Source organism: Haemaphysalis longicornis, unplaced genomic scaffold (assembly GCF_048455015.1).
Source record: "Haemaphysalis longicornis isolate Haplotype H1 unplaced genomic scaffold, Haemaphysalis longicornis Haplotype H1 scaffold_163, whole genome shotgun sequence".
NCBI classification, from domain to species: Eukaryota; Metazoa; Arthropoda; class Arachnida; order Ixodida; family Ixodidae; genus Haemaphysalis; species Haemaphysalis longicornis.
The window spans coordinates 419512-446613 of NW_027526269.1; the positions used below are offsets into that span (position 1 = coordinate 419512).

The 27102-nt window shown below is 48.1% G+C and overlaps 1 long non-coding RNA gene across 1 annotated transcript; it reads left to right on the top strand.

Annotated features, from left to right (window-relative positions):
* Positions 1 to 953: 953 nt before the first annotated feature.
* LOC144166280 (uncharacterized) lies at positions 954 to 13152 on the top strand. Its single transcript, XR_013321621.1, has 2 exons — positions 954 to 1754; positions 12948 to 13152. It is a non-coding gene; the product is annotated as an uncharacterized LOC144166280 (long non-coding RNA).
* The last annotated feature ends 13950 nt before the right edge of the window (positions 13153 to 27102 follow it).

Here is a 27102-nt window from a genome sequence, read left to right on the forward strand (position 1 = left end):
CACCGACAGGCAGGCCTAGCATCTAACCGACACCACACTCACGTTGAAACGCACTAGAGATTGCGGTGCGGGCGAAATTCGCTAAATTAGTGCATTTCGGCAGCCGATTTTTCAGAAAAAGGGCAAAAAACTGACTCATCAGCATAGCGAATTCGTTACATCCAGGTTAACCATCGCAACTCCTTCGTTACATCGAGGTCGCAAACACATGGGCCTCAATAAAGGGGGAAATGGGGAAGTGAAAAACTTCGTTAAATCCAGGAATTCGTTACATAGAGGTTCGTTACATCCAGGTTTAACTGTACTCTATTCAGAAGTTGCTTGTAATCGGTCGGCCTGAATTTGTAGTTGGGATAACATACTCTGCACGCGAAACAATACTATCACAGCCGTGATATACTATTATAGTTACAAAAACATCACTGTAGAAAGGACCAATTAATAAATGTAGGTACCAACTCCAGGGACGCCAGGAGCCGTTGCGCATTACCGACTCTATGGAGTGGAATCATGGGCATGGAGTGGAATACAACACATACTGCAGGCATTTTTTACAGCAAAGCTGTATACCTCTAACCCCCCCCCCAACGGTTTCATCGACGTGAGCAAAAACGATCCCTGTGGGCAAAAAATGCCCGCCAATCCACCCTATGAAGGTGGTTTGAAAACGAAGCTGTAAACGACACCCACAGTGATTACCCATGCAACGTCACTTGAATTCACACACGTGACTCTACAAAAGATGAAACCAGAGACAAGTGAAATGCACTTAACCATACCCTTTCATGCATGTTCTTTGTTAAGGTTAAATGAATGCAGGATTTATGAACGGTGGTTGGTTGAGTTGTATTGGTGTAGCACATAAGTGGACACTTTTTTTGCAAAATGAAGGAAACTCAAACCCGGTGTTAGACGATCTCACTTCTGTTTCCGTCGCTTCCGACAGACGACGGGATCGGTGGCAGAGACGAAAGAGAAGTGCGATGCCATGCGTTGTTGTGAGATTCCTTTTATATTTATATAACCGCATCCTAGCGCATGCACAAGGAGCGCACACGGCCGCCACACGTGCCGTGAGCGGAGCGCACAGCGGCGCGAAAGGTAGCGTGACGCTATCACATGGCATTCAGCGAGAACGCAGGGGGTAAACCCGCAGATGTGCTCGGTGAGTGCACCGTCTGTCTCCCGCGTGGGCTCTCTCCGTGTGATACCTAGCCCTTCGGTGAGCAACATTAGGTTGGGTTTTGTTACCGACGTCTCCATCATGACTGCAGATAACAAAAGTTCTGCTCTTAGATGTACTGCTTATATCTAGAAAAGTCAAAAATCCTCGACTACCAAGCAAATTGCGTTAGTGCTCACATGAAGTCAAACAAGCCGATATCAGTGGGCATGGAAGTGCAGCAACGATGCGCATCTACAGCGACCCTTTCGCTTTTGTTGTGCAGATTTTGACCTTCCTTGCCTCGTGGAAAATTCTTCCGCTCCCGGCTAAGACACTGCAGCCAACTGCGCAACTCGGCGGCAAAGGCTTCCAGGCGTTGCATTCTGCAGTAAACACTCCGGACTGCCAAGCGCAGCAACCGTTTTTGTGGAACGACTCCCCCGCCCTCTGCGCACCGCCGTCATCCAAAGTAACCGACGCATCACCGCAGCTCTACTTAAACAGCTGGGACCCGAGGATCGCCTTCAGTGGGCATGGAAGTGCAGCAACAATGCGAGTCTACAGCAACCCTTTCGCTTTTCTTGTGCGGGTGGGTTCTGCTCCTTCCCTTTATAGCAAAAGATCAAACAATGTTTGCTTGCTGCTGCTTCCATGCCCTTGTGTAATGATTGCTGTGACAAGCCAATGTGTTCATGTTGTAAAACTGCTAATCATGTCTTGCGATATTGAATCAAACCCCGGCCCCCCAAAGGATGTTCCTGACAAACACTACAACGAGCTGCTTTCCCTTATTAAGTCATTGCATAACAAGATATATGTAAAGCACGATGAACTGATGGAGTCTATTAATGAAGTGAAAGAGGCGCAATCATCCCTTGAGCAACAGATTACGGATCTCAATAATAGGCTTTCGGAAGTTGAAAAACATGTCAGCTGCCCCGAAGGGCTGCCCACGCAAAATTATCAACCACAAGTAATGGCGCTGAACCAACGGCTAGATGACTTTGAAGATCGTTCACGAAGGGAGAATTTAATATTTCATTGCCTTGCAGACAGCTCTTCCGAGACGTGGGCACAACCACAAGAAAAGGTTTGTGCAGTTCTGAATTCCGTATTGAACTTAAACTTGACTACTAGCGACGACCGAATATCTCGCGCCCACAGGTTAGACAAGTTCATTCCTGGTAAATGTCGGCCAATATTGTAAAGTTCTCCTCATCCAAATGAAGAAACAGCATCTTGAATTCCAAAAAAAAGCTGAAAGAGTCTGACGTGGTCGTGAACGAAGATTTTTGCAGGGCAACGAGGAGCATGAGAAAAAAGTTGTACGAGTACGGAAAGGATAGCGGCCAGCAGTTTACCATTCGCTATAACAAGCTTTACCTGAACAAAAAGTGCTATGTCTACTCTCCTGCTACCGATAGCATATGCGAACTGGAAACGAACAAGCCAAGGCAGATCGATGATACGTCCGGGGGTTCAGATACCGTGTCATCCTAACATCTGACCCGCGCCCAAAAAATAACGACAAGAACCTGTCAGTCTTATTTTCAAATGTGCGCAGCGTCACTAAAAAGCGCGATGCCTTGTTTTCCCTTTTTGATGACTGCGCTGCAGACATAGTAGGCAAACTCGGAATTGTTTTGTTGCGATAAAAATTACTTTGTATACCGAGCTGATCGTTGTAATCAACCTGGTGGCGGTGTATTGAACGCTGCAGCCGATTGTCTCACTTCCAGTATGGTGATAACAAATTCAGTCTTAGAAATTATCTGTGTTTCGATACACTTAAATAATCAAAACGCCCTGTTTTGCGCCTGTTATCGTCCGCCCAATGCTACATCTGACTTTTGTGACAAAATACATGACGTTCTTAACAACCTGGTCTTGAAATTTCCACATGCGCCGTTGTTCTTGCTCGGGGACTAACTTCCCCAAAATAAACTGGTCAGTGCCCTGCTATGCTTACAGTAATCTATCAGGAGATAGTACTACATTTTTTAACATGTGTCTCGACTTTAATTTGACTCAGCTAGTTGACAAACCAACCAGAGTGGGTCCGACGTCCGCTAACATACTAGATCTGGTCATGAGAAATGTTCCAGATCTTGTGCGACTCCTAATTTTCCTTCCTGGTTTAAGCGCTCATTGTTTCATTCATTTTACCTTAGAAGCTGAGGTTTCGCGCCGGCTAACACACAGCAAAGCAATAAGAAATTACGCCAAAGGAGACTACGCTTCAATTAATACAGAACTCGAATGTTTTATCGATGCCTACATGGTAGGCTTTTTTGATCGCACGGTTGAACACAGTTGGCACTTGTTTAAAGAAAAAGTTACATTTTTGACTAACAAATATATTCCTTTAGTTGTTATTTCTGGCAAGCAACGCTCACCTTGGTTCACATCTGATCTAAAACGACTGCAAAGCCTAAAGAAACGCTCATTTCGTGTAGCCAAGCGCAAAAATGAGACATCCCGCTGGTTTGCTTACAAAAATATTTCCGACGCTTATCGTGCAGCCATAAAAAAAGCAAAGGACGTCTTGTTTACGAACACTCTCCCCTCGCTTCTCCAAAGTAACCCAAAAATGTTTTGGAAGACAATTAGACCTAATAAAAAAGAACTTATATCTCTTAGATATGCTGACAACCAGGTCATGCGCAGTGACGAATGTTGTCGCGTTCTGAATCAAGTATTCGCCAAGTAGTTTTCGAATTGTCCTGCGGATGTTGTGCCGCAATTATGCGATTACAACTTTTTTCCAATGGATCCTATTGTAGTAGATCCTGTTGGAATTATGAAGCTGATTCATGACCTTAAACCTTCCAGTTGTGGCGTAGACGAAATTAATCCCAAGCTCTTAAAAAACACCGAAGTTTATTCGTCACTAATCCTGCCACACATCTTTTTTCAATCCCTTCAGTGATGTGCTGTGCCAATTGATTGGAAGGTGGGGAAGGTCGTCCCTGTTTTCAAATCCGGTATCCAAAGCTCTCCTTTAAATTACCGGCCAATAGGCAGTTTTAGCATATCGTTAACGTGCTTACGTTACCGTTTACCGTGTTTGCGGGAGAAGACTGCGCAGCGCGAGAGTTGCCGCGAACGGCAACTTACCGGCACAGGCTTCACCGTCGTCAGCGCTTCCGGCAACACGGTAAACGGTAACGCAAACACGGTAACGATATGCTAAAACTGCCTAATATCGTTAACGTCTATTTCCTGTAAACTTTTAGAGCACGTCATTTATTCTAACCTTCTGTCATTCCTGGAATCCAACTCCTTTTTCAGCCCATTTCAACATGGCTTTCGGAAAAATTACTCGTGCGAAACTCAGCTTCTAACATTCACACACGACGTTGCATCAGCTCTGGATCGCGGTTCATCTGCAGACTGCATCTTTGTAGATTTTCAAAAAGCGTTTGGCAAAGTGTCTCATCAATTATTACTTCTTAAGCTCAGTACCCTAAACATTGACCCTAATGTGGTTAAGTGGATAGAATGCTTTTTGACCAATCGCACCTAATTCGTGACTGTTAACGAATGCAATTCTCTCCCTACTGATGTTAAATCCGGTGTACCACAGGGTTCGGAGTTAGGTCCTCTTCTATTTTTAATATTTATTAACAACCTTCCTAATGGTATAAATTCCTCCATAAAATTATTCGCTGATGATAGCGTAATTTCGCGAAATTTGTGACCGAACGGACAACTTTAATTTACACGCCGACCTCGACACTGTCTCTAAATGGTGCAGCAAATGGCACATGATACTTAACACAAACAAATGCAAAAGCATGACCATTACGCGCAAACGTTATCCCCAGCAGCCCTTTAATTACAAAATTACCGGAGCCACTCTCGAATACGTTACATCCTACAAGTATCTTGGTGTTCATATCAGCAATGACTTAACATGGCACACAGACATTAATTATGTCTGCAGCAGCGCAAACCGTTCCTTAGGATATATTCGCCGTAATCTCTCTCATGATCCATCCCCCCTCAGGTTAACACTTTATCGGAAACTAATTCGCCTGAAACTAGAGTATGCCTCGGCAATCTGGGACCCTGCACAACAAAACCTAATTTCTCTTCTGGAATCTGTACAAAACCGCTCAGCTCGATTTATACTTTCCGACTACTGCCGTACCTCCAGTGTTTCACTAATGAAAAATAACCTGGTTCTACCAAGCTTGCACCATCGCAGAAAAATTTCACGACTCTCTCTGTTTCACAAAATCTATTTCCATAACCCATCTATAAGACGCGACCTTTTCTCACGGCCCACGTACATATCATCCCGCATCGACCATCCGTTCAAGGCAACAACGTTCCATCTGGCCGCACCAACGCATTCTCAGATTTATTTCTCCCCAAAATGTCTGAGGAATGGAACCAGCTTCCCCACCACATTGTGTCCATTGAAGATCCGGCATCATTCAAGAATGCACTTTCTGTACATGTAATGCAGTAACCTGGTTTCCGGAAATATGCTTGTGTTTACATACTGCCTGTACTTCTACACTGTTACCTGTTTTCATGCACTGTACGCACCCCCTCTGTAACGCCGTAAAGGCCCTGAGGGTACTCTAATAATAATAATAATAAAACCATGCTCTCACCAAATCCGACGCCAAGACCAACGCCGACGTATACGCTCCCTTCCGTCGCCACCGCTGCCACCAGCTGCCTGGACGACCGCCGGCTTGCCCAAGAAGGGAGGCGACGCACGTAGTTCCAGCAACACAATGCCCGTCGTTCCTTCAGCGACGCCTATTTTGTGCGCTACCTAGCCAATCAGAGGGTGGCAAAATAAAAAAAACGAACTAAGCGATTACAACAGCCCGAAGACGGGACACGAGAAAGGAGGAGACAAACATGTGCACTGACTATCAATTACATCTTTTTTATTGCATTAGGGCGCAACCTTTGTACGAAAGAGTCAAATCTACGCAACAACAAATAACAAATAGAAGAAGGCGACGGTGCTGTACGAATTCTTAAAGCACACAATGATGGTAGGAAACCCGTATCAATTCGAAAGATATGCGATCCCTTTTCCGTTCACGCGAGACACTGGGCATACGAATACACTCGTCGCAGCATTGTGCGATACAGAAAGTCTCGTGGGTCACGCGTGCCCTTTCTTCTTTTTTTTTTCCAATGCACAGCAAGCTGACTGCTAGCATGACCCTTTGAGAAAGTTCTCGTAGTCACGCAGGCGATCGTCAATGCAACGTCCTGACAAGACAGCGGGATTTTGTAAACAATTCTGTGCCTGCATTCCACAACCGAGCATATTTCTTTTCGCAAGACTTTTCTGCGTTATGCACTGCGTTCCAAAAAAGTGCGGGCCAATTCACCCTGTGGAGGGCGTTTCGAAAGCGACGCTTTATACACCACCTACCACGGGTGCCTCCGGCCCGGTTGCGTTATTCACACGTTACACTGTACCTGTAACACGTTATTTATTATTTCACTTCAGCACAATGTTCACAACGGACTGATGACCGGTGTGATACGCACTCAGACTTTGCGTTTTCAGCGCAGTTATATTATTCGTGAAAGTTAACTCAAAGCACATTCCACGTATGGTAGTCGGTTGTTTGGTATCGGTATTGCACACGAGTCCAAACTTTTCGAGGTCTACCTGGACAAACCACTGGTGCACACGGCCGCCACACGTGCCGTGGACGGAGCGCACAGAGGCGCGAGAGGTCGCGTGACGCTATCACGTGGCATTCAGCGAGAACGCAGGGGGTAAACCCACAGCTGTGCTCGGTGAATACACCGTCTGTCTCCCCTGTATCTGCGTGTGCTCGTAGCTCAATTGGTAAGACAACGGGCTCTCGCTCCGTTTCTCTATTCGGTATATGCACGAACAGGAAGCTGTCGGTTTTCAGAAGGTACCTTATGCAGGAAACACTAGAGTAGGTGGTGATAGAAAATTCCTCATACGTCTCCTTCGTGAGGAACTCGCTTGGATCGCCGCAACTTCTTTTAACATCTTCCAAATACATAGGCATGGTAACCTCCAGCCACTCAAGCCTGTCATAGTCAGCATCGCCGTAGTGCCGGACATCGGGGAACTTTTGCCGCAGGTGCCGGGTTGTATTGCTCATGTCCAGAAGTATGAACTCCTGATAGAAGTTCCTCATGAATGTGATGGTGTGGCCTGCAGTTGCGAACAATGGGCTGCATGTGTGCCTGGCTTGTTCTTTTAGGTGTTATAAGGCAGCGGTCACAGCCGGAGGCAGAACTTGAATGGTCCTTCTCACGTTCATCTTTTCGATATTATTCGTATGGACGGGCTTTCGGTGTAGATAACGGACCGGTTTCACCGTCAGGTTCTCTTGCAGGTCATACACATACTTTAGGTAAGATACCTAAATTTTCCCCTTAGCTCCTACGTCATGAGCGTGCGTTCTTCATTCTTCAGCACATCGCAGGAGTCGAAACTTAGGAGTACAGGTTTGTTACAGTCGCACGGGGGTTCTACTTCAAACGCCAGAGTGCCCTGGTCCAGCATCTTCATTTTGACTCGGTGGTGGTCGGTGACAAGTTGCACTATGCGGCAACCACAGGTTTTTTTCCTTTTTTTCATCACAAAGAGTACTAGCTCGGGAAGCTGACTACCCGTTGGACGTTTAGTGAAGAAGTAGCCTACTGGGATTGCGTACGACGAAGACAATCCACTTAAAACGAAGCAGAGGAGGGAGTGGGCTAAAACAACATCGTTGCTGCTAATCCAACATCCGCTTGCCTAACAAAGCATGCAGTCCCGCTGCTTGTTATACTGAAGCTTTTCCCTAAAGGCCAACTGCACTCAAATTTTCGACGGCGTAAAAATAAGGCCATCCAACAGGGCCAATAAAAAGAGTGCGACATGCAAATATACTGCGTTTCAAGCGTGAATGCGCGCGACGCAAACAGCTCGTGAAGATTGGTGTTTTGGGAACCTAAACTGAAAAACGCGGCCATTACCGGCGGCCGGGCGTCACATAGGTGATGGAACGGAAGCATGCGCATCAGAATCAGAGGCCGCTCACAGCAGCCTCCAAATGCGCGTGATAACGCCGCGTGTCCCAATGTTATTTCCACAGAAGAAGTCCCACTAACGTCTGCCCAAGCTAATGAAGTTAGGCGCAATTCCAACACCACGTTGCTATCGATCAGGATGAAGAAGACTGTCCGACAGTTATTTTTGCATCAGAAAAAGTTGCAGTGACATGTTGGACGCGATAGCGTTACTTTGACGCCGAATGAGCGCTTTAGAAGGGAGTTGCTGCGTTTACAATTTCTGCTTTCCAGTTACCGAAGGTTAGCCAAGATGGTTTTAAATTGCCCTGACACACAAATAACAGACGCCATCTACGCTTGTGTGGCTGAACATGTGGGAGTGAAGGTTGCGGCTGCTTGATCTTGGTCAGTTTCAGCGACAAGGCGACACTATCTGTCGTACAAAGCGCTTATTCCCTCATGCCGTGGCTCGTCTAAGCATTTTGGTTTTGGTTTTTACGCTACGCTACCTCGAGCAGTATTCGCTGGGTGACCAGTTTTGCCCTTGCGCGCTAGAGGTCAAACCACACCCCCTTCCGTAAGCGCCCGGCAGCGTATTCCCAAACCATATCCCGTAAGGGACCAGGCCGACCCCCCCCTAAATAGCGCCCCAGCATCGTGATGTCACCGACGTCACTTCCACTGAAGCTGTAGCCAAAATGGCGGCGCCCATTTGAAAGCAGTCCTGCTGTGGCGTCTCAGGCTCTCAGGCATTGCGCTTGCTTTGGATCCCAGGATGCGTGCTTTGACAAACTACGCGCACCGCTACGTATTGCTCAAGTCGTCGCTACGCCTTTGCGAAAGTTCGCTGCACGTTTGCTTTTGTCGTGAGAGGAGCGCAGCGCTGGCGCAGTTAGAATCTCGGTGATTTGCACGTAGGAGGCATTTGCACGCAATCTTTTGGCTGATACCTTCAGTGCTAGGTGCATCTACTCCAAATCATTACGTCCCCAAAGCGCTGGAATCGCGAAACAGTAGCCTATAATCGATATCGGCGCTCTGCATGTAGGTAGGGGGTAAGTGATTGCTATCACATGTACTCGCTCGCACGCGTACGGAGTGAATTGGCGTAAAGCTTGCCGACTTACCGCACAATTATTCTTCCAAATCTCCGCCTGCGCGTCGCTTAGGCCTGGGCAGTGCTCTATAAAATATATTTGCCCTATTTTGAGCATGTTAGATGCGTTTTGCAATAGTGGCCAATAGGCAAGCTCTGAAATTGTTCGACACGTATGCATATTGCGTAAGAATTCTGGCCTGGTGCAGAGGTAGTGCAGAGTGCTTCCCCTTCTCTACACACACGCCCACACAAACATTTTGCAAAGTATATTTCACCTTACGCGCTGCGCTGCAACGGCGTACCCGTACGAAAGCAGTCGCTGTTCGTTTTAATCGAGACAAGCTGCTTTCTCAAGCTGGTCCACTTTCAGGCGGGAAAACTCTTTATTCCTTAAAACAAACTGAACGTCTATATGTACCCTTGTTTCATCTTCAAATAGGCAGCGTTGGTATAATGTTGACACATTCTATAGCAAAGTTTTTTTAAAGCAAAGCTTTTTACCTTTAACCCCCAAGGGTTCTTTCGCGACCGTTGGTGTCACCAGAAAACTCCAGCTAACAAATAAAAGAATTTACTGGCAACGCCGGGAATCGAACCTGGAACTAATAGACTAACAAAGCGAGAGCCCGTTGTCTTACCGATTTAGCTACGAGCCCACACGAAGACTGGGAAGACAGGTGGTGTACTAACCAAGCACATCTACGGGTTTACCCCCTGCGTTCTCGCTGAATGCCACGTGAAAGCGTCACGCGACCAGTCACGCCCATCTAGCGGCCCTGTGCGCACCTTACTCATGTGCTAAGAGTTACAAAAATTAAAGGAAGCTCACACCAATGCATGACATCTCACTTCTACTACGCCAATGTGCTAAAGCCTGTGGCATCCAGTGTTCACGTAAACAATCACAGCTCCTTGTCATCCGCCCTTACGCCAAACCAAGGAATACACTCAAATAATCCTTGATGGCCAGGCCATCACTCCAAGCCCCAGCATCAAGATCCTAGCTGGGCCTACATCTCGAGGCTAACATCAGGAGTGACGTCTCCTTGCAGCGCCTCAAAAACAGCATTAATCAAATCATACACATGATCAGGCGAGTTGCCACCAAGAAGCGAGGCCTAAAGGAATCCGGTACCTTTCGATTAATTGAAGCTTTTGTCCTCTCGAGAGTTACTTACGTCAACCCCCTGTCTTCTTCTAGACAAGGAAGACATAGAGACGCTTTATATAATGATTAGAAAGGCGGTCGAGCAGGCCATTGGTCTTCTTATGAGTGCGTCCACAACACCGTGGAAGAGCTGATATAAGGCCATCTTTCTAACCATAAGGTCCGACTCAGAACTGCGATGGGTAACCGCATGCTTCACCAGATTGGCTGGGCAGCCCAGAATGTCACTCCGCTTGACGTACTCCCAGACTCTTGGCAAGTAAAACTAAAGATGCTCCCTTTGCTTAGAAATATGAACCCCTCACATGACGAGGGTCACCGAAAAGCACGGGCTCAAGCGCTAAACACCACCCTCGATGGGAATCATGCAGTTATCTACACAGACGCCTCCAAACATCGAGGGCAGCGATACGCCATTATCGTGGCTACCTTCAGAACCAACCTCCTTGCGTGTACCTCTCTTAGGACCCAAGAAATGACGCCAGCAGAAGAGGCAGCCATCACCTTGGCTCTCGCTCAACCAGGGGTTCGGAGGGTAGTCATTGATTCCCAGCAAACCTACTGGAATTACCAGTAGGGTTGGGTGTCCTGACCTGCACTGCGCGTGCTAAAAAACCACTCCCCAAACGGTTTCATTCAGCTCATCTGGACACCCCCCTCACACTTCAATGGAGGACAACAAATACGCCCACCCAACAAGCCTGTGCTTTTACCTCCCATGCTATGGAGCTGCACAAGGTCAGTCACCCGCTTGTCACGTTCAGGGAGATAACCCAGCATTATCGCATTCTGAGACAGACCGTACCTTCGCCTTACCCTGACCTTTCCAGAGAACAACAAACTACCCTACGGCTTATACAATCCGGGCTCCTTCCCACAGCCAACGCGTCTTCACTTAACGCATCCGAATCGCTACGACGCTGAATGTAAATTTTGCTCAGAAGTAGGAACACTCCGCCCCGTAATCGGGGTGTGCGGCTTTAGCCTTGAGCACCCTCCTCTCTTTCCGTCAACTACCCAACCAGAGCAATGGGAGATGCTGCTCTCCTGGCCCTCTTTACCTACCCAGCTTCAGTGGGTGGACAGAACACAGGCGCGCGGACTGCATATGGGCCCCACGGAAGAAGGAATCACTCCCCAGGGCTGCACTCTGGGCCGTTCAGAAATCTGAACAGAAGTATTTCTTCCCCCTGCTCCTTCTCTGCCGCAAATCTCGTCGCCTCCGTCCGCGGCGCAGAGACGGAGAAGACAGATCGTCTAACACCTGGTTGGAGCTTACTTTAATTTTATAAAAAAAGTTTCCACTCTTGTGCTACACCAATACAACTCAACCAAACACCGTTCATGCTTCATGCATTGATTTAACCTTAACAAGAATGTCTCTTTGAAGTAATAAATGGTGTGGTTAAGTGCATTTCACTTCTCTCTGGTTTTGCTATTTGTAGAGCGATGTGAGTGAATTTAAGTGACGTCGCATGGGTAATCGTTATGGGTGCCGTTTACAGCTTTGCTTTCCAACCACATTCACGGGGTGGATTGGCGCGATTTTTTATCATGTTATCACAGGATTCTCTGTGATGCCTTTGTATGTTCTAACCTCACAAATAAAAACTTTTGCATAGAACAACTTCAACTGTTGTTTTGTTCTTTGGACACCTGACAACTATTCGAATTCATCTTCGCAGCGCACAAATGACAGGACAAAGAGGAGGAAAACACTGGACAAGCGCTGAAGATGTATCCTGCCTTTCCTCCCCTTTGTCCTGTCATTTGTGCGCTGCGAAGATGAATCTGTACCAACTAGCCCGGTTTTCTGCGCGACTATTCGAATTCACTTCGAAAATATTCGAACCCAGGACTATTTGCTTCGAATTCGCTTCGAACTAAAATAACACTATTCGCACAAGCCTAATATTTTGTCATTGCAAGGTGCACAATTTTGCCAAATGTCCACCACAAGAAAAAAATGTTCTATTGTGGGTAGTAGCCTGGAAGAGAATGCAGCCAATATTCCACACCCCCTGTGTTTGTGTTGCCCCTCTTCTAAATTTGCTTTAATATTGTGGAAATTGATGAAATGATTTTATGCTGCTTTATATTGCCTAAAATAGTTGTCAAGCAACGTTTTACTATTTCCTACAACTAATTTGGATTATTAACCTGACGTTGTCATATTGGGCATATTATTGGCATCTTGCATAAGTGGCACTCTGAAGCCTCTTAAATGTATACCCACTAGCCCCCTTCCCCTATCATCAGTCGCTGTTGACTTCCCCTACCCATGGCCTTCCATGTATCAAAACAATGGTTCATTAAAACTTTTTTCAGCAAGAGTGCACTGGTTACCTGTAAAATAGTAGCTACCTTAAGCATTTACCTTTGCCCTGCCTTGTGGTCTAAAAAAGTCTCCTTACACAAAAATGTGTCCATCGGGTGTTTCATTTGGGTGCGTGTCTGTGTATACTCAGATTAGTGTGTTTACCTCATCGCAGGAAGGTTAACCCTCCGTCATTGGATCAGCCTACCTGGATTTCCAGCACTTCAAACATCATCAAGACTCGGCCACTTTGAATAGGTTTTCACTGTAATGCACATGTTTTGATATATTTTCGGTGATCCCTAACTTATTTTTTATGATCATTCTTTTTAGTTCTTGCAGTTGACTTTTTTTTGCTATAACATTGAAAGGCTGAAAGGCATTCAGTATCTAGTCATTTTTTATAAGCATGTTTTAATTGCTATGGCAGCCAAATAGAACGGGTTGGTTCTAATTTTTGCCTTTTATGCATATCAAGTTTTTTTTTACTCCCACATCTTTTGGCCACCTATTATTCTATTTTGACTTGTCATGTGTATTTTGAATAATAAAATTGCTAGTCTTGCAAAAGTTGCTCAGTGTGCTTATTGCTGCATTTAAGGTGTGTCTAGACGCTTTAGCTCAGTCAGATTTGTCAGGCCACACGAAATGCAGTAAAATGTGGTTATGCTGTCCCATCTATACAATATCAAAGTTGTTTTAGATTAAATAAGTTATATATGTGCACTCTTATTCTGATAACCACATTTCTATATACCCCTGGGCGTAAAACAGGAAGAGAGCTATAAGAGTCGTCTTGATGACATCTTAATAAGATGATAGCAAGATGGCTACAATGCCGCTGGCGTAAACTGCTGTGAGAGGTTTTCCTTTATGTCTCCACAATTACTAGAAAACATCTTCACAAGACATTATGTCTCTATCTGGCATGCTTAGAAGTCTTCTCGTAGATTGCTATTCAAAATTTTTGAGAATGTCGTCAAAACGGAGAATAAACGTTTTGTTGCTTTCAATCCAGATAGCTATGAGGTGTTTAGTATTCGTCCTGTAAACGTCTTGTTGGAATTTTTAGCAGTCTCTGAGATATCATCAAGAATATCTTGCAAGACTTGTAGCTCAGGCATAGCGTCGCGTTAGCCGAGCTACAGGATGGCTATCTCCAGTCTTGGCAATGTCTATAAAAATCTTCAGGTGTTGCGTAGACATCTTGGAGGTCTTGCCCAGATGTCGTATAGAAGTGTGGTAGCTGTCCTAATGTGCAGATCAAGATGTCTTGGACAGCTACACAAGATAAGTTTGAGAATTCTACAAGACGTGCTTGCGTTCACTGGGAAGTGAACTGCGAGCTCAGAAACTTATCTGAGCTATTCGAAGCGGGCGTTTTGGGAGCGGGTTGAAACGGGAAGGGTGTTTTGCGAACGGGTTGAAACAGAAAGCGGCCAAACGGGAAGGGCGTTTTGGGAACGGGCGTACACGGGACGGGCCAAACGGGAAGGGCGTTTCGGGAATGGGTTCAAGCGGGGCGGGTTCAAACGGGAATGGGTTGTTTCGGGCTACACCCATGGAGCGTCATGGTATTTGGTGCCGTTAGCTGTAATTTTTTAATGCTTTACGTTCGCCGGACGTAACTCAAAACATTGGCCTAAAGTTCCGTTGGACGTAACTCTATAAACTGGCTTAAAGTTCCGTCGGACGTAACTTTAGTTTTCAATTTTGGGTTACGTCGGACGTAACTCTAGAAACTGGCTTACAGTTCCGTCGGACGTAACTTTAGTTTTCAATTTTGGGTTACGTCGGACGTAACTCTAGAAACTGGCTTAAAGTTACGTCGGACGTAACCCTAGTTTTCAATTCTTGGTTCCGTCGGACGTAACTCTAGAAACTGGCTTAAAGTTCCGTCGGACGTAACTCTAGATTTCAATTTTGGGTTCTGTCGGACGTAACTCTAGACACTGCGTTCTGGGTTCCGTCGGACGTAACTCTAGAAACTGGCTTAAAGTTCCGTCGGACGTAACTCTAATTTTCAATTTTGGGTTCCGTCGGACGTAACTCTAGACACTGCGTTAAAAAAAATTACAGCTAACGGCACCAAATACCATGACGCTCCATAGGTGTAATCTGTCACTTGTACGATACACGACGTACGATGTACGATGCAGTGCTGTGGGTTCGAATCCCAGCTGGGTTGATGGATTTTTCAATTAAATAATTCATTTTTTTTTATTTATTACAACCTACCCGCCGTTGTCGCTTGAGCTGCGCTTCACGTAGATAGCGCGCTGCGCTCGCGCTCTGCTTCCAGAGAGACTCGTTTCCGCTCCGTCCGATGCGCCGTTCCCACTTAGGGTCGGTAGAAGCGATAGTATAGCTACGTCATCTACAAACTCAGCCAATCTTTCTCCCCTTACTTCTAACTCCTCTCCAGCCTGTATTTCTTTTTTAGCGTATGGCATGCGGTTGCGCCGGCGGAGTTTTCTGTGTACACGGCAGCGCCGGATGTTCCTTTCGCGTGTCCATAAAAAGCTTCGCTTTAACATGTCGTGTATGACCAGCATTTTTTTCTTGCCTTTATTGTAGCAAATCGAGGGTTCAACACGTCAAGTATTGATCTTATTCCCCGTGCGTTTGTTTTTTACATCGAAACTGTATATCGCTAGGATACGGCAGGTCGTCCCCGTGGACGGAGACGAACGATTTTCAGCGGCGGATATATATAGTGGATGTTTCCGGGAAGACGAAGTAATTTTTAAAAATAGGCTTTTGGAGCTAAAATTGTTTTAATTGCGCCAAGTGAACAGGAACCGTGGCGGGAGCTATAAAACGGTTTCAAGTGCCATGGCATACTTAACTAGAAGTTATTAATTAACTTTCTATTTATTCTAGTTAGGTGCTTGGTTGTAATAGGGAAATTGTAAAGGATCATGAGTCCATCCGATATCGATAATTAGATTTTTGAAATTGTAATTGCGTGCAGAGCCACAGCGCTCAGAACCTCAGCTCTCCAGATGCGCACAGCGGGCTCCGTGCGGGAGCTGAGCGCCACAAAGCCACGCCCACGCGCTCATGGCACTCAGAGCTGTACACGTCACGCGCACGCCGCGCTTTTTCTTCGGCACGAACAGAGGCAAGGGGAGTAGTTTTCATTGAACTTTCTCGCCCGCCCAAATGGGAGTTGGCATCATGATTGCCGAGTGTGGCCGAGAACTGCCGCCCTTTGCGTGCGGCGGTCATGATTCATCCGCAGATAATATATAAGGAAATACAAGTAAAAGAAACTGAGAACATTGTAATCCGGAAATCCGGCTATTAGATGCTTTTCGCCTGTTCAGATGCCCCTTGCCTCTGTTCGTGCTGAAGACAAAGCGCGGCGTGAGAAAAAATGTGAGTGACGAACGAGCTGATAAGCGTCGCGTCCGCATCATGCGCCGTGATGATGACGTACTTACCTCATCCGGAATGTGTCTGAACAAGTGTATGAGCATATTGATCTGATATGTACTACTACATAATTATTTTTGGTCATTTTTTTCTAAAAAAACCACACAACAAAATAATCCATGCATAATCGAATTAATCGATGCCAATTAATCGAGTTGAAATATTAACTGACACCCAACCCTATTAATTACTCTTGAACCATGTAAATTGGTTCAAGAGTCTTCAAGAGCTGTAAATTTTTTGTGCTTTACGTTATGCCGGACGTAACTCAAAACATTGGCCTAAAGTTCCGTCGGACGTAACTTTAGTTTTCAATTCGGGGTTCCGTCAGACGTAACTCTAGAAACCAGCTTAAAGTTCCGTCTGACGTAACTCTAGTTTTCAATTTTGGGTTCCGTCGGACGTAACTCTAGAAACGGGCTTAAAGTTCCGTCGGACGTAACCCTAGTTTTCAATTTTGGGTTACGTCGGACGTAACTCTAGAAACTGGCCTTTAAGTTACGTCGGACGTAACCCTAGTTTTCAATTCTGAGTTCCGTCAGACGTAACTTTAGAAACTGGCTTAAAGTTCCGTCGGACGTAACTCTAGTTTTCAATTTTGGGTTCCGTCGGACGTAACTCTAGACACTGCGTTTTTTTTTTAGAGTTACGTCCGACGGAACCCAAAATTGAAAACTAGAGTTACGTCCGGCGGAACTTTAACGCGGTGTCTAGAGTTACGTCCGACGGAACCCAAAATTGAAAACTAGAGTTACGTCCGAGGGAACTTTAAGCCAGTTTCTAGGGTTACGTCCGGCGGAAAACTAGAGTTATATGTCCGACGGACGTTTAGGCCAATGTTTTGAGTTACGTCCGGCATAACGTAAAGCACAAAAAAATTACAGCTAACGGCAGCTACCGTGAGGCTCTAAATGTGTAATCTATACGCAACATTAAAAGAGAGTTATAACAGATCGGAAAAGCGGTTCCAGTGCGGTGACGTCTACCGTCTGGACGCCACCCCGCATGAGCAGAACCCTGCCGTAAACCGGAGCGACTTGGCCGGACGGTACCGAGACGCACCGTGTCCGTCGTTCCAAAGCGGACGGCCGCGTTGGAAGAGTTTGACAGATGTACACTTGGCTCGCGCCTAGTCGAACGGATTGTAAATATGAGATCGTTTAAGAAAAATTAGGTTGCAACAAGTGAAATCCGTGCGATTCTGACAGCTCAAGCAGCAAGCGAAACACGGTCCCGAACCAACTGCCGTGGCATGTGTCATCGAGCGACGCATGTACGATAGCTTCTTTTAGGTTAAATAAAGGCGATCTGGCTACATAACTAGTATTAACAGCAACATGGGGCCCGTCTACAAATCGGCGAGTGAGGAACAGGCGGTGTCAATGCGAGGGACTCTCAAATACAACGAAAAACTATGAGCAGCCAGCCGTATGTATTGAGAGCCCAGCTTGACCTGCTGGCGCCATCTGTTGAGATGCAGTAGAGGTAAATTGCCCGCTTCATGTTCACGCAGTCGCTAGTTGTAATCTCCGTAATCCGTTTCCGATCTGTTATAACTCTCTTTTAATGTTGCGTATAGATTACACATTTAGAGCGTCACGGTAGCTGCCGTTAGCCGCAATTTTTTTTGTGCTTTAAGCGCTAACCACATGGAGCGATTTTTCCAGCGACGCGACGAGCGACGCGACTAGGATCCGCAGTCACCGAACCGAAGTCGCTCGCCGAGGCAACCACATGACAGCGACGGCTCGAGCGACTGAGCATGCGACTGAGGATGGCGATTTCAATGTTTCCGCACTGCGCATAGTAACGCGCTTGGTACGCTGGATGTTTGCAAACATTTTTTTTTGTTCATTTGTCATAAAAAGCACAACTAAAAAGTATTACGCCTTTCTAACTTGCTTTTTGCACTTCAAAACTGGTTTGGGTTAGCGATAGCGCACGCTTTTCCTTCTGCGCCTCGTTTCTCGGCTCCAACATGAACGCCGTGAAGAATTCGCTTTCTTGACGTCGTTTTTCCCACACGGGTCTCGCCCAGTGTGAGCGGGAGCCTTCTTGCTTCTGCTTCAGCGTGTACTCAAGCTTTGCCACGCAAAGCTTTCTTTGCCGCTGCACCGCAAATAACGTCGTCTGCGTGGATCTTCCCCCCCGTTCTCTTTAAACCGGAGGTTGCGTGCTTACGTAGGGGCTCTCCTATTGGCTAGTCGCTGAGGCCACTTCCGGGAGGCGAGCGACTGTTTCTGGCGGCCCAGAACCGAGCGATTCGATGAGCGACTTGGTGCGCGGCGAAAAGTAGTTCGTCGCTAGTCGCGTCGCGCCCCAAGTCGCTCGCAAAATCGCTCCATGTGGTTGGGGCTTTACGTTATGCCGGACGTAACTCAAAACATTGGCCTAAACGTCCGTCGGACATATAACTCTAGTTTTCCGCCGGACGTAACCCTAGAAACTGGCTTAAAGTTCCGTCGGACGTAACTCTAGTTTTCAATTTTGGGTTCCGTCGGACGTAACTCTAGACACCGCGTTAAAGTTCCGTCGGACGTAACTCTAGTTTTAAATTTTGGGTTCCGTCGGACGTAACTCTAGACACTGCGTTAAATAAAACGCAAAAAAAAAAGATTGATTCGTACCCGTGGAAGCTTAACAGATTATTTGACTATCGTAGTCGCCTGCCTATAAACAATACACGAGAGCTTATCGACGATATTACGCTGTTTTCGCGCACGTGCATACACACACACACACACACACACACACACACACACACACACACACATACACATACACGCGCGCACACGCTCGCACACGCACGCACACACACGCACGCACACGCACACGCACGCGCGCACGCGCACACACACGCACGCACGAACGCACACACACACAACGGATACCCAGAGCGTTCGAAACAACTTAAAAGGCAAAAAAAGCATATTTTCGCGCAGCGATATCGCGCGAAAATGCTGTAACAGCGAAAAAAGAATTCAGCAGGCTGGCATTCACTCTGCCCGAGATGACAGAGCTCTGGGCTATGGCATTCGCCTTTGAAGCAAACGACCACTGAACTTGCGTGCAAAGGCAATCGTGGGTGTTAAACAACGTACGTTAAACAACTTTGTATACTTGTAGGATCGAGTCAAAACACATAGACGACATATTGAGAGTTTTCTAGCACGAAGACGCGACAACGAAGGCTGATTTACAACTCAAAGCGCAGACAGCGTCGGCCAGATGAGCCTCGCTTGATGATGATGATGATGATGATTAGTGGCTTTCCCTTTGAATCGGGGCGTCGGTTGTCAGAAACCGACTTGCCTGTTTTATTACGTTTACTTGCCCTACTCCCAGCTAACCTATAGACTTGCTTCCTCCCTCCCATCTCCCTCTTTTCTGTTTTAAACTCATCGCCCCACCCCCCTTTTTTCTCCCCTCACTGTTCTAAATTCTCGTCCGCATGATTACTCCGCCTGCGTACCCATCCCTTCCCTACTTTTCCTCCACCACCACTCCAGTCGCCTCTTCGTCATCTCTATGGCCTTGAAGTTGAGGTTCCCCCTCGCCCCAAATCCCAAAGCCTCCGCCAGCGTCGTTTCCCCCTCACCCCGCGGTGGCCGTATCTCTGTGCAGCTCCTGACAATATGGTCTATAGTTTCTCGATCACTGCCGCAGCATGCACACGTTTCATCCTGCTGCCTGTAGCTACCCGTGTATGCCCGGGTTCTCGGGCACCCTGCCCGTGCCTCGAAGAGCAACGCACTGCCTCTCGTATTGCCATAGAATCCCTCCTTCTTAATTTCCCGTTTCTCTGCCCTATAAGTCTCCAGGGTTTTTTTCGCTTCCATTCTCTGCGCCCACTTCGTCGTCTCTGCTGCCTTTACCTGCTTTTTAACTGTTGTGTAAACCCCGCTTTCCCCTACCGACTTTCCGCACCGCTTGGCTAACGTACAACCTTAGGCTAACGGCGCCGCTTCGCGGCGTGTGTCGGAGTTAGCAAAATTACACCGCTCCCCTTGCTTCCGCGCCGAATGGGATGGCCGGAGCAACGGCGCGCCGCAGGCAGCAAATCGCGGAGGCCACGCCCGCTGCTTCATGTTCACGCAGTCGCATTTCGAATCTGAGTAGGGGCGTTAGATGTTTTTTTTAGATGCGACGCTGAGAGGAGCGTCTCTTGCCGGTGGCCCTGTCCTTCCTGCGTCGTCGTCGTCCGCGTCCGCACAGCTGCGTCTCTCCTCTGCTCGCCTCCTCTCCTCTCTCCGATAGCGAACACTCTCGCCCAACATCTTCGGGCGCGTGACGCAGCGCACTCTCACTCCGCCGGTGGGCGGCGCTACGCGCGGCGCAAGCGCGCTGTGCGCATGTGCAGCGCCCTCTCTCTCCACGGTCTCCTCTCCTTCGGGCGCGCTGCGCATATAAGCGGAGTGCCGTGCTCCGGCCGGTCTCTCAGTCGACGGTCGTCCGCGCTACGCTTGCTCTCTCTCTCTCTCTCTCTCTCTCTCTCTCATTACCCGACGATTGCTCACGCAATTCGAGTAATCGACCCAACGGAAACGCACAATGGAACCCCCTTCAGCGTCGCATCACACCAGGGTTCCCGCGAGGGGAGGTGGGCGTAATTTTTTTTTCTAATACTGTCTTTAGCGCTTTTGAGAACTGAAAACTAATATTTCAGCACAGGAAACGCCACAGACTCACGAAAAATTGCCACACGACGTACAACACAAGTCGCTCCCAGTCCCGGTAGCATGGCCGGTAGTTACGGTCTGCTATAACTCTTAAAACGAGCCTTCCTGGTACGGTCCGGTAACGGGTACCGTACCGGAACCGTTTCTCCGATCTGCTATATATAACTCTCTATTATTGGGCTATCTCTTTTAGCGTTCTGTGCATTCCAGAGCAATCAACGGATTCATTAAGCGTAGTCTGAACAACGCGTACTTGGTTTCTTTCAGTCCGTAACTACGGAGCTACCGTATGTGTGGTATTTACAACTTTTGCTTTAAGAAAATAAGCAATAGAGATTTAAACATCCGTAAACACGACGGCGCAGCGCTTGTGCCAGAGGACGCAGAAGCCGTTGCCGTTCGCGGCCGAAGTCCACGGTAATTTACTTGGAAAAATAAAACCCCATCGAAGGCAGGTGGCATACACAATGACTGCACTATTCATCGCTAACTACTACTACGAAAAAAAAGCACACTTAATCAGCGCGCAGACACCAAAAGTAGCGAGCGTTTGCACCCCAAGAGCTGGCCAATATGCCGCACGCGCGGCGGCTGGATGCCCTTCGTGCGGCGGTGGCGCCTGTAGTGGCGCCCACGGTCCCTAAATGAAACAAGCGCCGAAAGGCGGACAACACTTAGACTTCAGCGGTGGTAACACTGGTGGTGAACGCGACGACGCCATTAGAAAGGAAGCAGGTTGTAGCAACGCCGTTGCGGTTGCACGTTTTCGCACACGGCTTCACGAGTCTGTTGCCCCACGAGTCTGTTGCCCCATCGCCGTAGTCATATATCTCTCCTAAAGTGGTGTTTTGCGCTACCTTTCGAAGATTAACGCAGGTCAAATCGCTTCCGCTTATCTACCCCGCTGCACAACGGCTCGTCTGGGGCGAGTCGAGACGTGCCCTTCTTTTCTCCTATTTCTTCTGTGTTTGTTCCTTCCTCTGAGTTCCTCTCAAGTTCGACTGCCTCTGCTCGCTGCTGACGCACCCGTGCGACCTATCGCTCCCGCATTAGCACCGCATTCACCGACTGAAAAATTAAGCGCCGTAAGTACAGAGGCGGTGAATCGCAAACATGACCTCTAGCAGAGACATCAAAATCAGTTTCATTATGCATGCTTTGGTCATTTTCGCGAATAGTTTTGAAAGTGTGAACATACGCAAAGTGAGCGCTCAGCAGAGACGGACCCTTCATAGCCCGTTCATAGCGGCCAGCCGCCGCTACCACCTGGCAAGGGCGCATCGATTAAACACAATTAAAACTCGACAACCAAACAAGGAGGCAGCGCTAAGGCTATTCTTTATTAGCAACAAATCCTACCTTTGCTTGCTAGGACTCCACGCTGACGTATGATCGCTCGTACTCGTAGGACCTTTCAGTGGTCGACCTCGAAGAATAAAAATCCTAAATATGCCGCTCTTCTATCGAAGGAAGGGCGGCAAAGTTATTTTCCCATCCTGCAGTGGGAAACACCACTTCGCGGGACGCGTATGCAATTACGTGGACGGTGGACGGTAGCTACCCCATAGAAACTCTGTGCTCGCAGCCTTTTCGCTTTCTTTCTAATGGCGGCGCAGCGGGTGCACAGTGTTGTCAGAGTGGCTTGCTGCTTTTCCGCCAACGATTTGGCCATTTTGCAAAGGGTCTTGAAGGACTCCGGTTTCACTTATCAAAGGCGCTTTGGTCTCAGGTTGTTGGGAGTGGGCATCCCACCGCAGTCACCAATGTTGTGACTCGCATCCCAGCTTCCATTTATTTTTTAATTGGCATTATCCTGCTATAGCTTAGCTGGTGCAGGTTTGTTCCCGTTTTTATTTAGTTTTTTTCTTATTCTTAGGGAACGTTTAAAGTAAGCAAGCTTGTCACCGATGTTGGGAATCAGTCATCCCGCCGCTGTCACCGCTGTTGGGACTGGGCCCTCTCACCGCAGCCACCACTGTTGCGATTGGCCATCCGAGCGCAGCCACCGGTGTAGTGATGTTGCCTTGCCCCGTACCCGCTATCGACGCGGCGTAGAGTAGAGCGATGAAGTTCTCGAGCCGACGAAAAGTTGAAACAACATTTATACACAGTATGTACAAGGGTAAACAAACGTTACATGGCTCGCACAAAGGCGACAGCACCTCTCCACACACGGTACCTCCGAAAAGTGCCGCTGAAGAATGCTGCTCAAGAATGCCGACGATAAGTGCCTCCGGGCAGGTTTTTTTTTACCCCCAGAAGTTCGTTGGAGCCTCGAGAAGTTTGCTCCAATCAGGACTCTCGCTGGCTGAAGTTTGAAATCCGACTGAATGGTAGCGAAGCGGTTGAGTCAGCCGAGCCGCCACGTTGGGAAAAGGGAGGGCGACGCCCACACCGTCTCCGCGACCACGCCTCCAGGCGTGTGGCTGCATGTCGGTTGTTGGTCGTTCACCCGATGCAGGATTCGACCGAGCCGCGGCGACGCAAAAGCAGAGGCGACCCTGCGGCGAGGCAAGTCTGGGCAAGTCGGCCACGGGCGGTTTGGTCTGGTTTGAACGAGGCGTGAATCGGCCCCGCTGTCGGCGCGTCGCCCCGTGCAACGAATTAGGGCCGGGCGCTCTGGCACAACAGGGTCCAGGCCGAGGATTACTCTGCAGTCTTGCATGCTTCCTTTGTCGATAATTTCTTCCTTGATCTTGTGGGCCTACTCTCCACGGCATGCCAAGGATCGAGGCACACTGCGGTTGTGTATAAGCAAACTCTTTACTCACATCGTCCACTTCGTTGTCGCCCGTCCGGGCATACACACACACACACCAAAACTCTCTACAGTCCAGAACCCGAGTCCCCCGTGCGTGCCTCTGCCCGGCATCACCCCCCACCGCTCTCCGTGTCCACCAGCGCCATTCCTCGGGCGCCGGCGTGTCCAAGTCTTGCGGCCCGGTGGCCGCACTGCAGGCGAGGGGCTCCGAGCAACATCCTCTAGTCCAGAAGGTATTGTGCCAAGGCGCTTCCCACAATCTGCAGCATGGCGTCTTGCGTGCTGAGCTTGTGCCAGAAGCCGACCATTGAGTCCGGGTAAAGGCCTTCTTTCTTGAAGTAGCGGCCCTGCCATCGGTTCGTGATCACGTGCTCCAGCATCTTGCCCACGCATTACGTAGCGAGATGGGGCGGAAGTTGTTCGTATCCAGCGGCTTGCCCGGTTTTGGGATCAGGATGGTCTTCACGCATTTCCACTGGCGGGGTAGCTTGCCCGACCGGCAGCCCCTCGTTCCACTGTTGCCGTTACAAGACCTTACAGTGTATTTCGATGGGCCGATTTAATTTGGCCACTTTTTTGCGTAACTTGCGATTCAGTCGTTGCTTCTTCCAGCGCACTTGGATGGAGCGCTTGCCCTCGATCAGGTGGGCCAGGCGGCTGTCCATATGGCACGACCTTCTCGTTCGTTTCGATCGTCTTGGTTGCCGATTGCACAGCTTCGTGGAGCTCGGCGGTCCACTCGCCTATGTCTTTAATAGCGGGACGTTCACGGTCCGAATCACGGACCGCGGAACAGCCTTCACTGCAGAGCTCATAGCAACACGGATCACCGAAGAACGACGACGTACCACCCCCAAACGAACGGACTAACAGAACGCCTGAATAAGACGATCGCGGATATGCTGTCTATGTACGTCGACGTTGAACATAAGACTTGGGACGAAGTCCTTCCGTATGTCACGTTTGCGTACAACACGGCTATACAGGAAACTACGCAGATGACACCGTTCGAGCTTGTTTATGGAAGACAGCCGACTACGATGCTTGACACCATGCTTCTGCACGTAGAAGACTACGACCTCACCACCGACGTCCAAGGATACCTTCAGCGTGCGGAGGAGGCCCGCCAGCTCGCTCGAGTTCGCGCAACAGACCAGAAGCTGGTGGATGCTGGACATGCTCCGACGCCGCGACCAGAGTACCGGCAGGGAGATCGTGCGTGGGCTTGGACTACCATCCGACGACGTGGACTCAGTGAGAAGCTTCTGCAGCGGTATTTCGGACCCTACCGTATTCTACGTGTTGGCCAACTTACCTACGAGGTGATCCCCGATGGTGATTCCAGAACATCACGACGACGCATGCGGCCCGAAGTCGTCCAGGTGGTTCGCTTAGAGCCTTACTACGCAAGATGAGACGTTTTTTGTTTGTCATTTGTTTGGACTTTCTTTTATTTTGCATCGGGTCGATGCCCTCTTAGAGGGGGAGTAATGCCACGAACCAGGTTTTTGGTTTGTCTATGCTTCATTGTCTATGTTGGGTTTGTCCATGTTATCTCTGGTACAAGTGAAGCACATGTTCCGTTCTTTATGCCGCACAGGTTATCTCCTTACATAGGGAGAGTGCTTCGAACTAGCGTCACCAGCCTAGAATAATCTTTGTTGATCAAGAGTGTTGTTGATACAATTAGACTATTCGAGAAACCCTCGCACCGAGTGATAAATTCCCGCAGAGCAGATTCCGCGGCATTCGACTCGCCGACGCTCACATCCGCACGTCACTTTGTTGACTGCTGCTTCGCCGCCTGTGTATTCTTTGAGTTGTTAGGGGACCACAAGTTCGCTCCAATAAACTTGTCTTCTTTGAAGACAACTGCGTCGTCTTTGGCTTTGTGACAATATCACAAGCAACAGTTCCTGTATTTATGTTATGCTTACTGGTGTTGAGAGTCGTTGCCGTCGAGCAGGTTCCACACGTTCAACAAATTACAAATACAGAGTACGTTCATTAGAAGATGCAGAGTCCAAGAGCACTTCCACAAATTAAAAAAAATGGTTTAATTGGCCGCTTCGAGGTTGATACACCACATTAGAAATATACCTATCTTTCACTACCAACTGTCAGTATTTCAAAATCTACAGATGCTAACAAAAACTTTCTAATCGGTACAGCAGCTTTTGTTACAAATTTGCGTGGACACTCTTCCACCTCAACTGGCCTATTAAGAAAAAATGCAACTATCAAGCACGAAATGCTGAGATTCACCACAATACCATGTGTATTGGAAGATCCCCTCTTCCTCGTCGTCGTGTTGTCGAGTGCTGTTTAGAATGGGCAGATACCAACTAGCCCAGCTGTCGATTCTGTTGAAATACCATGTTTCACTGAGCATTATGACATCAAAGGAAAATTCTTAGGAATCAAAGAATTTTTGTAAGTAATCAAACTTGTTACTAGCTGAACGACAAAATTACGTGGAAAATACTTAACGTGGCAAAGTTACGAAGAGTAGAGGGAGAGCATAGCTCATGACAGACCACAATATCGATTCCCTCACTATGTCATTTTAGCCAGGTCAGCTTGAATGCTCTTTCTCCGTCTCTGCACGCAAAGATGTTACCACCCCGTACCGACACAAATTTCCACTTGACTTCTCATTTTCCATTGATGGCTTGCCCGAGTAGTCACTTCCTAGTGACAAAGCTAAGAAGTGCGCACTCATGGTATGAATGGCACACGCTCCTGGGCTGCGACCTGCTTGAAGAGAGCGTGGAGACGAAAATTACGTTCCTTGGAGCCCCTGCAGGGTTGCTTTGTGCGGACTCCCCTCCTCCTCCCCTTTTCTTCCTAACTGGACGAATTTCTGCGGAGGAAAGCGTTGCCCATGCGGGGATGCGACCAACTTTGAACGCCACAAGAACCTCTTTGGCAGCTTGTGTCAGTCATTGGTAACATGGCCAGGATTGCAGGACATCACCTCAAGCTTCGAAAAATTCTCGCCAGACCAAAACAAAAGCGCATGCATATTGATAAAGCGCTCACTTCATCACACTCAAGTCTCGACTCGCACTAGAAAGGCCTGTTGCTGTAAAATTTGGAGACACTTTTGTCAGACATGACCAGTTTAGCTGAGGAGTCACTGTATGTACATGAATTTATTGCGGAAGTGCAATTCAGCTAAGTTGGTGAAAGTGCACCTCCCGACTGGCGTCTGCGTTGAGAAGAGACTGGGTTTACCAAACACTGTACCAACACATGCATACGATGTACAGACTGACCCCTGCAAGAAGCCTAAACCATGTTCAATCGTGGCACAACACTTACCCCTGAAAGAGGTTGTGGCAATACATTGGTCGCTAGCCCATATTGGCCCCTAGCATGGCAGCAGCGAAGTACATGCAGGATGCAAAAGTGTAGCCGACACAAACGTATTAGTACTGCCAGCAGCTGCC